Raw genomic sequence first — 12,497 nt, forward strand, 5'->3', positions numbered from 1 at the left:
TAAGAAACGACCTGTGCAAGGTCACAGTATCACCTGGCACATGGGAAGTGAGCATGGAAGTTTAACTCAGGGACTATTAGGCTCATGGACCATCTTCCCCTTGACCGTCTTCTGACATCGCTCCATGCAGCAGCCCTGGCATATAGAGGGAGGGTAAAGGACAAAAAGCATTAGTCTTTCTTGATCCCTCCCAAGAAAGAAAAGAGAACCAGCTGGAAAGGGCAGTGCAGTTGTTTTGCGGTAATAGAGGCTTTCGAGGGAGCTGGCCCCAATGTCAGGAATGTGCAACTCTATCTGCTGCTGATTTTCTCCCCAAAGAGAGACCCTCTGGAACGTAAACGTCAACCAAGAATTGGATTTTTCTTACAATGTCAACAATTACTTTGTTATTAAAGAAAAAATCTGGGAGGGAGACAGCAGATGGGCACATCTGACAGGGGGCAGGGAGGAGAGAGCAGTGTTCCAGGTAGTGGAGAAATTGTTCAAGGACAATTTGTATATGAAAATATAACCCCTATAAATCTGCCAGAGCCAACAGGGCTGAAGACGAATCACTTACGGAAATGTGTCATCTCTCCCCAGCAAAGCTGACCAAAGGCTTAATTTAGGTATACGCCCTGCTTGTGCTGGGTTTCAGATATTTTTTTAAGTGAGGCATGGGCAACAAAGAAGTAAATTGATATCAGTTCCCCTGCCTTGTCCCGTTAATAGCATCTTTTGCGTCCTGGTATTTTTAGAGCTTTGGTTCAACGTATAAAAGCCTATGCCATAATCCAGACCAGCGACCATATCATTACCATGGCAATAGAATATTGGCCTAGGAGCTGGAGAGCCAACTTCTTGTCTCAGTGCCACCATCAACTTTCTTGTTCTTGTCGGCATGAAGGATGGAAGAGCTGATCCATTATTCAGCCAGTTGAGAACTGCCTAAGCAGCTCATTTAACCCGTTAAGACATAAGTCACATTAGGGCAGGGAATTTTTTTCCTATTCATGCTGTGTCCCCAGTGCCTGAACCATGACTAGTTCACAGTAAAGGGTGGCATTAATAAATGAAGCATCAATTCATTTATCCATCTCAAAGACTGATGCAAAATATGCATGGGTTTTCCTTCCACGGAACTGCAAATGATATTATCTCACTCAGTGTTTTCTCTGAGACCTGGGGGAAGCATATTCCCGTACTACTTTAACTGCTGGTCCATGATTTTGGAGTAGGAACTCACCTCTGGGAACATCCTGCACCAACAAATACTTCCACTTAATTTTCAAACCCTCCCTACCAACTCTTTATTGCAGTGGCTCACTTTTTTTTCTTTTTTTGTTTTTTTTTTTTTTGACATGAACCATTTTTAAAGTCTTTATTGAATTTGTTACAATATTGCTTCTGTTTTATGTTTTGGTTTTCTGGCCGTGAGGCATGTGGGATCTTAGCTCCCAGACAAGGGATCAAACCCACACCCCCTGCATTGGAAGGTGAAGTCTTAACCACTGGACCGCCAGGCAAGTCCCTGCATTGGCTCACTTTCTTAACTTCATGTGTTCACCAGCTTGGATAATATAGGTTACAGACAATTACACAAAGAGCTGTGCTCAGAATTATTGCTCTCTAGATTATCCAATTCCAGTTTCATTTCCTCATACTTTTTAAAAATGAATGATCTGTCTGCTTGTCACAGGAGGTTTTAGAAGAGAGTCTTCTGATGTGACCTTGGTTGAGTCACTTCTCCTTTCTGGGCCTCCATTTCCTCATCTCAGAGACAAGGCAGTTGGGCCAGATCAGAGGCACCAATATGGCAACACTCAGAGTGGATGGAAACCATAGACACGTCTTATGTGACCAACACAGAGGGTTTTGGTTTTTTGTTTCTGTGTGTGGTAGGAGGTGGGAGAGGAGGTAGGGGAGTTCAGTTGCTTAGTTGCCAAAAGATAAAGACATTTTCACATAAGCATCCAGAAAACCAAATTTCTGTCTTCTCTTTAGAAGTCAGCTCTGGCAACACTGGGTTCAAAGCCACAGAAGAGCAGTGGGGGACTGTGCCCATTCCAGATAGTTTGATCTCTCTGGTTCTCCCCATGCCCCCAGACCCACTTCATTCCTTAGTCCTGACCCCTGAACTAGGTGAGCTCTGAAATTCCTCCTGTAATAAGCATTCTATTATTCTGGAATTATATAAAATACTGTCAATTGGTATTAGGTCACTACTAAGCATTTAATGAGAGTCGACATTGGGTAAAATGTTGTGTTGTTACTATCTATGATTTTATTTTTATTTTATTTATTTGGCCATGCCGGGTCTTAGTTGCAGCACTCGGGATCTTTAGTTGTGGCACGCGGGATTTAGTTCCCTGACCAGGGATTGAACCTGGGCCCCCTGCCTTGGGAGCTTGGGGTCTTAACCACTGGACTACCAGGGAAGTCCCTATGATTTATTTTTTAAGATCATGGGGACACTTGATGCTCTGAGTCTCAGCTTCCTCATCAGTAATGAGGGGAATGGGCTGCTGATCAAGGGGCCATGAGACCCAGAGGTTCCATGCAACCCACCGGCCTCATTTGAATATAAAGCTATAGGATTAGAATGCTACCTGTGTGGCTACTTCTCAAATACGCCCAGATATTAACTGAATGTCTGTAAACTCTTAACACTTTTCTCACTGACATTCTTCTAGTCAATGAAGTAGACAGTGTAAGTAAGACAGTACATTTTTCCCGTGGGACTCAATAAAGCTATTTTTATTTTGAATGGAAAATGAATAGAGCCCATAAATTTTGTTTATTTTTTTCTGAGTAATCCCTTCCACTTCTCAAATTCTGTGATTCTGTATTTTGTTATGCCTTTCCCCACCCAGAACAAAATACTCTAAAACAAGATATTCTATGAATATCATATTTGTAGAAAAGAATAAAATTGAAATTTCCTAAACATGCTCTCAGTGCTTTTCAGTGTGATTACATTCTGGTGTGACGGGAGCCCTGTGACGTAGTTACTGTCACACTACTTCACTGTGAGAGACCAGTAAGAGCTGGAACTCAGTGTGGTCCGATTAGAAATCCCAAGCTTTTCCCACTATACCTTTTGGCCTCCTAGAAGAGTATGTTTTCCAGATTGTAGCCATTAGGTGATTTTAGGTGGAAGTAAGCACTAAAGAGTTGACTACTCCTGCATTACTGACTGTTAGTAAATACATACATTCTTCTCATTGAGGAACTGATTTTAGGTTTAGAAATTTGTAAAGCTCCCAGGTTCATCAATAATTATTTTTCATTATTGGCTTTTCATTTATTTTTTTAAACTTTTAAACAACGTTTTTGTTTCCATTGTACTTATTTTTATGATTACCTTCTGTTTACTGCAAGTGACACTGATTTTTCTTTTAGTCATAAAAAGTTTTGAAAACGAGTCAGTATAAATAAATAAATTGCAACCAGGTGGGAAACAGTGCAGGTGGCAAAAGTCAGAAACACAACCTGCTAATGTCTGAAGTTGGAGGAACACTGGTCTGAAGGAGGAGGGATGTGGTCAGGGCTCTTGGGAGGGGCTGGCTCTATATACAAGTCAATTAAAGTCCTTCAGGGAGCAGCAGTCTTGTTGCCTGAATAGGGAGAAGGGCCAGAAATAATGAAGTGTCAACAGGGCAGCATGTTCATCAAGGAACAGCTCTCTTTTTTGTCTTCTCAGTGTTTTTCCTCATTTCCTCCTCAGTACACCTCTGTCCTATTCCCCAGCTTCACCCCACCCAGCACCTATTATTTTTCTATTAGGAAGCTCATGCATTTTAAAATCCGGCTTAATTGGTCCCTGACGTATCTGGCATCTCTCTTGAGCCCTAAAATCACTCAACTCAAGTAGAAATGTTCTCCTCTCCTCGGTAGAGTAAATGGAAACTATCTACAAAGAATAAAATAAAGAAATAAAGATTCCTTCTCTAGAAGAGAACATCAACTAGAGTACAAAGTAGAAAACGCCAAGTGTTTAGAAAGACATCAGCTTTGTTTTATTGCTCCATTGTTTGTAATAAATTCTTAATAGCTTGAAAATCTAATTTTTTTTCCACTACCAATTTAGTCCTTGGCCACTTGGCAAAGTGACTTTTTTTCTTTTCTGCCTCTTGTTACCCCAGTGCAGAAGCTGGGTATTTGGATATGTGAGTCCTGAATTATGAACACTTACAAGAAAAATACCAGCTCTGTGCTGGGAATAGCACCAAGAGCTATCAAGACCTAGACTGTTGCAAATTACTGGGAGCAGACTATCTCTCCACCCTACCGTGGAACAGAGACTCAGAACGTGCAGAGAATAGAGACAGAAAGTCTGCAGGGGTAGTTGATGTGTAGTGAAATCTTTAATAACTCAGAAGACACAATTGCATCTAACTTTTATACTAAACACATATTACTCATTATAAAATTATTGCAGGATTAGAAATACATGCCAAATATGCCGTAACTTCCTCCACCCAGACTATGGCAGGCATTACTAATCAATCATGCAACTCTTTCCTGTTAGAATGGGGCTGGAGAAGGCGGGCCAGAAAGGACAAGAATCTCCCCTATTCCTGATGTTTCTTTCTTGTAGAGGGAGCACCTTTAGTGTAACACTTCTGGCTTCACGCTATTTCCTCACTTTTTCTTCCTCAGGGAAGGAAAGAGACATAATCTGATACGCGAGCTTTGAAAGAAACAGTAGCCATGGGTTGCTAAGCATACCCACCCAGAGAGTGTGTACTCCTGACTTTTCCTCTGTCAGCTAATGAATGTATCAGTGAAAGCCTTGGCCTTGGGCGAGATTTGCAGTGACCAGTGCTGCCTAAGACAGGTGTTGTTTCTCTTTTTTTTTTTAATAAATTATTTATTTATTTTTGGCTGCGTTAGTTTTCGTTGCTGCACGTGGGCTTTCTCTAGTTGCGGCGGGCGGGGCTACTCTTCGTTGTGGTGCGCGGGCTTCTCATTGCAGTGGCTTCTCTTGTTGAGGAGCACGGTTTCTAGGCGTGCGGGCTTCAAGCAGTTGTGGCACATGGGCTCAGTAATTGTGGCTCGCGGGCTCTAGAGTGCAGGCTCAGTAGTTGTGGCGCACGGGCTCAGTTGCTCCGTGGCATGTGAGATCTTCCCGGACTAGGCCTCGAACCCGTGTCCCCTGCATTGACAGCTGGATTCTTAATCACTCTGCCACCGGGGAAGTCCAAGACAGGTGTTATTTCTTTAATGCCAGAGGTAAGGATGGGGAAACCGACTTGCACAGCAGATATAACTCACATTCTCCAATTTCAACTTAAAAAATTTTTTTTATTTTATATTGAAGTATAATTGATTTAAAATGTTGTGTTAGTCTCAGGTATACAGCAAAGTGATTTAGTTATATATATACATATATCTATTCTTTTTCAGATTCTTTTCCTGTATTAGTTATTACAGAGTATTGAGTTGAGTTCCCTGTGCTATACAGTAGGTCCTTGTTGATTATTATTATATATATAGTTGTGTATACATGTTCTCCAATTTCAACTTTAACAATAACAAATGTAATGTTTGACTCTCTCTGTCTTACTCTTTTGCCCAGTTAAAATTGAGACCTGGGGCTTAAGAGAAAGGTGATATTTACTGAGTCCCTCAAAACCCCTCAAAAGAGCAATTGATTAGGGTTTTCACAGGAAATTCATGTTCAGTCTAATACACGCCAGGAGCCACAAGGTGCTACAGTTTAAGCTGAAGAGAGACATGAGGTCAGTGTTGTTTAGAGCCATCTGCTGACCCTTAGACAAGACCCTACACAGAAGTGACAGTTTTCATCACCAAGTTCTAGAGATTTTGCAATACAGAGAACCAATTTTGTGATTGCTGCAGGCATAATCTGGCCCAAACAACTAACCCAACTGATCAAACTCATAGACAACTCTCTTATGCTTCTGTTGGAAATGTAAATTGGTACCATCTTTTATGGGCCAGTTTAGTAGCACATAGCCATATTCTAAATGTATTTACACTTTGTCATGGCATTCCACTTCTGTGTATCTATCTCACAGAAAATGCACAAAAATATATGTTCAAGTTCACTGCAACACGTTGTGGAAAATTGTAAACTACCTAAATATCCAGAAATAAAGAAAAGGTTCAGTAGTTGTGGGATATTATGCAGCATTTTGTTCTTTCCTGTGGTGTATCTCTACTGTGTGTCAGTGAGTGGCCCGGGGATAGGTGAGAAAGGAATGTCCCCTTAGTCCATATTTCTTCTATTTGAAATTTTAAGTGAATTTAAATTTACTTACTTTTATAATTAATCATTAATAAGGAAAATTGAACTCTGAGGTAATAGTTTTTAATTCACAGTCTTTTCTTCCTGGGCACAGGACGCTTCTGCCTGTCATTTAGATTGTTCCCCATGATCAGAGGGCCTGGAAGCTGAGTGAGAAGGAAGGCTGGTGGATGAGCATGGAATTGGGGCCAAGGTAGCAGCCATCTAGAGGAAAGAGTTCTCCCAGACCCAGGCGTGCCTGAGTAATAACCCTTTCCCTCATAATAGAATCCAGCTTTCCAAGGACTGATGTTCCTGTAAGTGCCAAAATCGAAGTCTCCTCCTTTACAATGCTGGCCGAAGATCACCTGAGTCGTCTTCTTTGGGTTCTTATTTCAGAAACTTCAAGCAGATCATAAACACCTTCTTTCTTCTGTCAGATCCTAATACAAGGGGTTGAGTTTCAGCTTTGACCAGGTGCCTGCCCTTGAGAAGATGAGAGCTGCCTACCTTCCTCTTGAAGAGTCACGTCCGCGTTCTAAAGGCTGCGGGTAAAAATTCTATCTGATTTTGTCTCACTCAAATTTATATAACCCATTTTTCTTCCTGAAAAAAACCTGTTTCGTGGATCAAAGTTTATTCAGTACTTTAGGAAAACTTGCCAAAGTACTATTTTTCAGCATGTTAATATTCTCCCTTGATTGGACACGAGCTATCCCTATCTCCCTATGACCTCTTCAGCCACTCAGGCTTTTTCTTGTTGCATGTCATTTCCAGATAGTTGGTCTCATTGGGCATATGTGAATTCTAGGTATTGACCACCCACCCTTATAATCAGTCTCCTCTGTGACATAGGATTTGGTTTGTAGTTTACAACAGTGCCTTGGATAAAGGCTTTCTCACATCTGTGATTTTATTTTGTTCTCACAGTAGTTTATCAGGTATGAGTGTCTGTGTCATCTGTCCTACTGGGAAGTGAAGTAACTGAGAATATGTGTAAGTGATGATGGAACCAAGCCTCTAACTGGTATCTCCTACCTTTCAGTCTTCAGCTAGAAGCCCATTAAACCCTTGCACAAGGGTTCTCAATACACTGGACTTTTTAAATCACTTGAAGCCTGGTGCACTGAAGGCTTAAGCTGGTAGGTGACGTCTAACTTTAAACCACTAGGTTTCTCTCTATTAAAATAAATAGGCTGACACCACTCTAGTCATGGCTGTTCATTTACCATTGTTGTTATCTAGCAGCATTCCTGTCCCTCTGGGGAAGAGCAATGCAACTACAAAACTTATTCAAAAAGTCATGGAGGGACTTCCCTGGTGGCACAGTGGTTAAGAATCCGCCTGCCAATGCAGGGGACACAGATTCGAGCCCTGGTCCGGGAAGATCCCACATGCCACGGATCACCTAAGCCCGTGCGCCACAACTACTGAGCCTGTGCTCTAGAGCCGCGAGCCACAACCACTGAGCCCGCGTGCCACAACTACTGAAGCCCACACGCCTAGAGCTCGTGCTCTGCAACATGAGAAGCCCGCGCACCGCAACGAAGAGTAGCCCCCACTCTCTGTAACTAGAGGAAGCCCGCGTGCAGCAACAAAGACCTAACGCAGCCAAAAATAAATGAATATATTAATTTTTTTAAAAAAGTCATGGAGTTCCAGGAATATTGAGATAATTCTCAGATAATTCTCTAGCACCAGAGAATTCTTTATAGAAGAGGGACCCTTGAGCTGGGTTTCAATGAATGCTGAGGAAGGGAAGGTTGAGTAGAGGCATTCGAGGAACATGAATGTCATAGACAAAAACATGACAGTAATGAAGTTTCTTCTGTCCTTTCAAGATCCTGTCTCCCACTATTTAGATAAAATATTAAAGATTATCAAAGGCAGTAGTGAAAGCAATTCCTCTTTGTCTGAAGGCACCCCTGAGCTTCAAGAGACAGCCAGATGTTAGGGCACTAGGCACATTTTCTTTGCAAACTGGTTTGCAAAGAAATTGCATTACTTGTTCTCGGGACTAAGTTGCTTATCGGTGGCCCATTCTTTGATTCACACAACTGATGTCTTTTCATTCTTATGCTAAGTGATATGCAAACACAACCTGAAGAAAATCCTCAGACACCTATCTCCAACTGTACTACCACCCCTAGGGCCCTACAGTTTAAGTTCTAGAGTTGGTAGAGCAGTTGGGACTTCTGCGTCTCTTATTTCCCAACTACAAAATAATGTGGAAGAGCAAGATACCAAAGGAGGAGACCCTTGAGGGTGTAGATGAACAGATCAATGTTTATTGAGTGAGGTATTGGGAAGCGAGGGATTGGGTGCAAAGCCAAACAAAATCCCCAAGTTATCAAAATGAGTTCAATTAATTTACTCCTAGGCTGCTTCTCAGATCACATACCCTTTGCATGGCACCCAATTAAAAAAACAAAAAACAAAAAACCATCTACCAGTAAAGCACTTCCTATCTGGCAGAAAAGTCAACTACTCCATCAAAAATCACACAATATAGTTATTTACCCATTTTGGGTCCCCTCAGGGCTCAATCTCCCATAATAGATGGTTTTCTTTTTAACCAGATAAATTTATCTTCTTTGATTAACTAGCAAATGTTCCTTTCCCAGGAGATGGTGCCTTAACACCCGAGGGTCAATTTTATTCCTTTATTTCTAAATCCTACAAATTATTCACGTCCCCTTAGACGCTTCCTCCTCAGTAAATTTGGGCAAGTTATTTAATCTCTTCATGCTTCAACTGCTAAAAAGGACTACTGAGAGTGCTTATATCATAAGAGTTGTAAGGATTAAAAGAAATAATTCAAAGTATTTAATAGCGCTCCTAGCACATAATGAGTACTCAATAAATGTTAGCTATTAATTTCACTTTGAACATTCTTCGGTTACAGTCATTGGTTGTTTTGCACATCTGCAAAACGTTTTCCAGTGGCTAAGGCAAGGAAGTTCTAGTACTTTTTCTTTCTATAATATCTTATAAGTAATACATTGTAGAAAATTTTGAAACTACCAGAAAGTACAAATAAAGAAACATAATTGCCTTAATTCTACTATCAACATCAACTTGTATGTTTTAAGTTAAAAATATTTCCTTTTAAAAACAAGAGTATTTTTAATATCTTTCCAGGTCAATAAACATGTTTCTATTACATTCTTAATATGTGCATATTTTCCTTTATTAGTGTTGCACCATAATTTATTTAACCGACCCTCTATTTCAATTACTTATGTTGCTTCCAACTTTCTGTTATTTTGAACAATGTTCTGGGGTAGATTTTATATTCCTTTTGTGAACTTGTCCAAAATGTTATTTAGCATAAATTCATAAGAGTGAAATTTCTGGGTTTGAGGGAATGCTGTATCTAAAGGACGTATTATATATATACTGCGAATTGTCTTTCAGAAGAACTGTGCAAAATTGGCAGTCTCCCCAATGGGGCAAATTCCACGCTCTCATTTCCGACCCAATACTGGCTACTATTTAAAATATTTGCCAAGTTGATGGGTATAGACCTAATTTCATTTTTTAATTAAAAAATTTTATCAAAAGTGATAATGAAAAGTAATGATGAAAAATTTTTTTATCAAAAGTAATGACGAAAACTTAATACATTCACCGAACATTTGGATTTTTTTCTTCTGTGACATCCCTGACAGTTTCAACAAAGAGATGGTAAAATGTGTTGTCAAAAGCACAGACTCTAGACTGATTACCTGAGTTTGAATCCATATTGAATCTCTTCCTAGCTGTGTGACCTTAGGCAAGTTACTTATCCTCTCTGAGTGTGCCTCAGTGTCTTCGTTTAAAACTAGTGGCTAATACTAGTGCTTACCATATAAAGTTAAGTACACGCAGGCATTTCGGACAATGAGCTACTGTTACTGTTTGCCCATTTTTCACTTGGTGTTTTGGACTTCTTTAGGTGGACATGGTGAAGAAGGCAAAGTGGAGGATACAAAGAAGCAACAAGGTAAACAGAATGCATAAAGAAACATGAAGTGGCATGCTAGCTCCTACATTTGAACCTTTCCAGTATTTTCATGTGTTTTAAAGAGTGAAGAACAAGAATGGTTTCATGCATTGTTATCCACTTTGTGAAACCCAGTTTAACCCAAATGAACAGAAGCCGTGACAACATTGGAATTTTCTTGGTCTATGCATGACAGTGCCCTCCAGGTCAAGCAGCTCCCAGGCTGTGCTGTCTTTCACCTATAATGACCCATGTTGAGCAGGCCTGGTGAAGTACAGCTACATTTGTCCCAGAAGTCTAGGGGCCCCAGCCTCTGGATCTCAAAATTCAAATTATCTAAGAATTCCTCTCCTCTCCCTGTTACAAAGCACAAAGAGGGGTTTTTAGAACCCAGTTTTGTACTCTACTATTGTCCTCAGATTCGGGCACTATCTAGAAATGCACACAGTCCCAGAGCTTTCATGGAGGGTCAAAAGGAACCTCAGAGCTCATCTAGTTGAACCTCTTCATTCACAAGGAAGGTTCTGGATCACTATAGTCACAACAGATCCAAGAATAGGAAAGCAGAGAGCTCAGGGTGCTTCCTAACTTTTGGAGTTTAGGAGCCTTCCATGTAATTTGTTTTAAAATGTTTAAACCAACCCCAGTGTTGGTGGGATTAGCTAAAGATGGAGGAGCCACAGTTACTCTCGTCCATTCTGCTCATACGTCCTGTCCCAGAATGACCTGAGGCACTTTATGAAGGTGGAATTTCATAGCATGTATTTGAGAACCATTTGTCTAAGGACGATCATCTCTCTTCCTCCCCCCACCAACATCCCAAACTTTTCTCCTCAGAGCTTTGCCTTACGTAAGTCACCCAACACCACTTCCCATCTCTGGGTCTCAGCTTCCTCCTGTGTAAAACAAGGGTGCTCTCCTAAAAGATGCCTTCCAGAACAAACATGTCATGACTCCATTTAAGGGCCTATATATTGACTCAAAGAATGTACTTTCCTAAAACAAAGTACTTTATGACAACAGAAATCACCACCTCCACAATTACTGTTATTGAAAAACAGCTCAAGAGGTCCACACAGATTTTTAGCCAGACACAGAAAACAACTCAGGGCCCCTCACTTCCATACCTTGACAAGCCAGGTACACTCAAAATGGGCACTGCTTCCAAAAATAAAAACATAGGTCCTAACTTAGGGAAGGGGGGTTTAAAAGATCAGCATACCTGGCAAATACAACTCTACAAACATAACTTTTCAATACTTCCAAGGAAAAATTTCAAAGCTGATTTTAATACCATCTTTCCTGTGATGTCTTCCCAAATGGCTGCAATTCCTGCCCTCTCTCCATGGTACCACGGTCCTTAGTAGCTGGACCCGTGATTCTCATCTCTGGTTGCACATTAGAATTCCTTGTCTGGGGGAGGGAAGGGGGTAAAAAATTCGTACGATCCATGTACTTACCCTCAGAAATTTTGATTTAATTAACCTGAGGGTGTGATCCCAGTGTCATATCTTAAAAACTCCGCAGATGAGCCTAGTGTGCAGCCAAAGCTGACTGCCAGTGTAGATGAACTGGCTCCAAAGTGGGGTACATACTTCATCAAGATGCTGAAAAAAGTTATAGAATGTCTTCTTATATATATTTTTTATCTCATTCTTTTAAAATTCTTTATAATTTATATTTTGAGTATATTAGTATATATTAGTACATTTGTAACAGATTAGTGCAGAGGTAAATATATATTTTATCAACAAATATACACGTATCTGGCGTGCATTCTAAAACAAGGGTTTTCTGATAGAAGTACATCCTCCAAAAGTTTGAATCTAAATAATTCATTGGGTAAGTAGCCATTTCTACTAAGTAGACATTTCTTTAATTATAGTCTTTGTGGTCTGTTGTTAGCTAATTTTATGTTGTTATTTGCCTTTCATCTGTGCATTTTGTCTTGTCTCTGAAAGTAGATTGTAAATGCCTTTAAGGCAAAGATTCTGATTCCTGCTTTTTACTAACCTTCATATTTCTTGGCATGGTGTATGACCCATGGCTGTTCAACTCTGGGCAAACCTTAGTTTCCTCATTTAAAAAATACTGATAATAATAGTACCTTCATAGCATTATTATGAGGGTTACATTTGAGATAATTCAGACATAGTTCCTAACATATATTATGTTGCTCAGTGAGTGGGAGCTATTTTATTACTTGTTTGTTGAATTGAATTCTTACATCCCATACATATGGAATGCCAGGTACCATGCTAGAAAATGAGGAAAAAATGT

The sequence above is a fragment of the Lagenorhynchus albirostris genome, chromosome 16 (assembly GCF_949774975.1).
Source record: "Lagenorhynchus albirostris chromosome 16, mLagAlb1.1, whole genome shotgun sequence".
NCBI lineage: Eukaryota > Metazoa > Chordata > Mammalia > Artiodactyla > Delphinidae > Lagenorhynchus > Lagenorhynchus albirostris.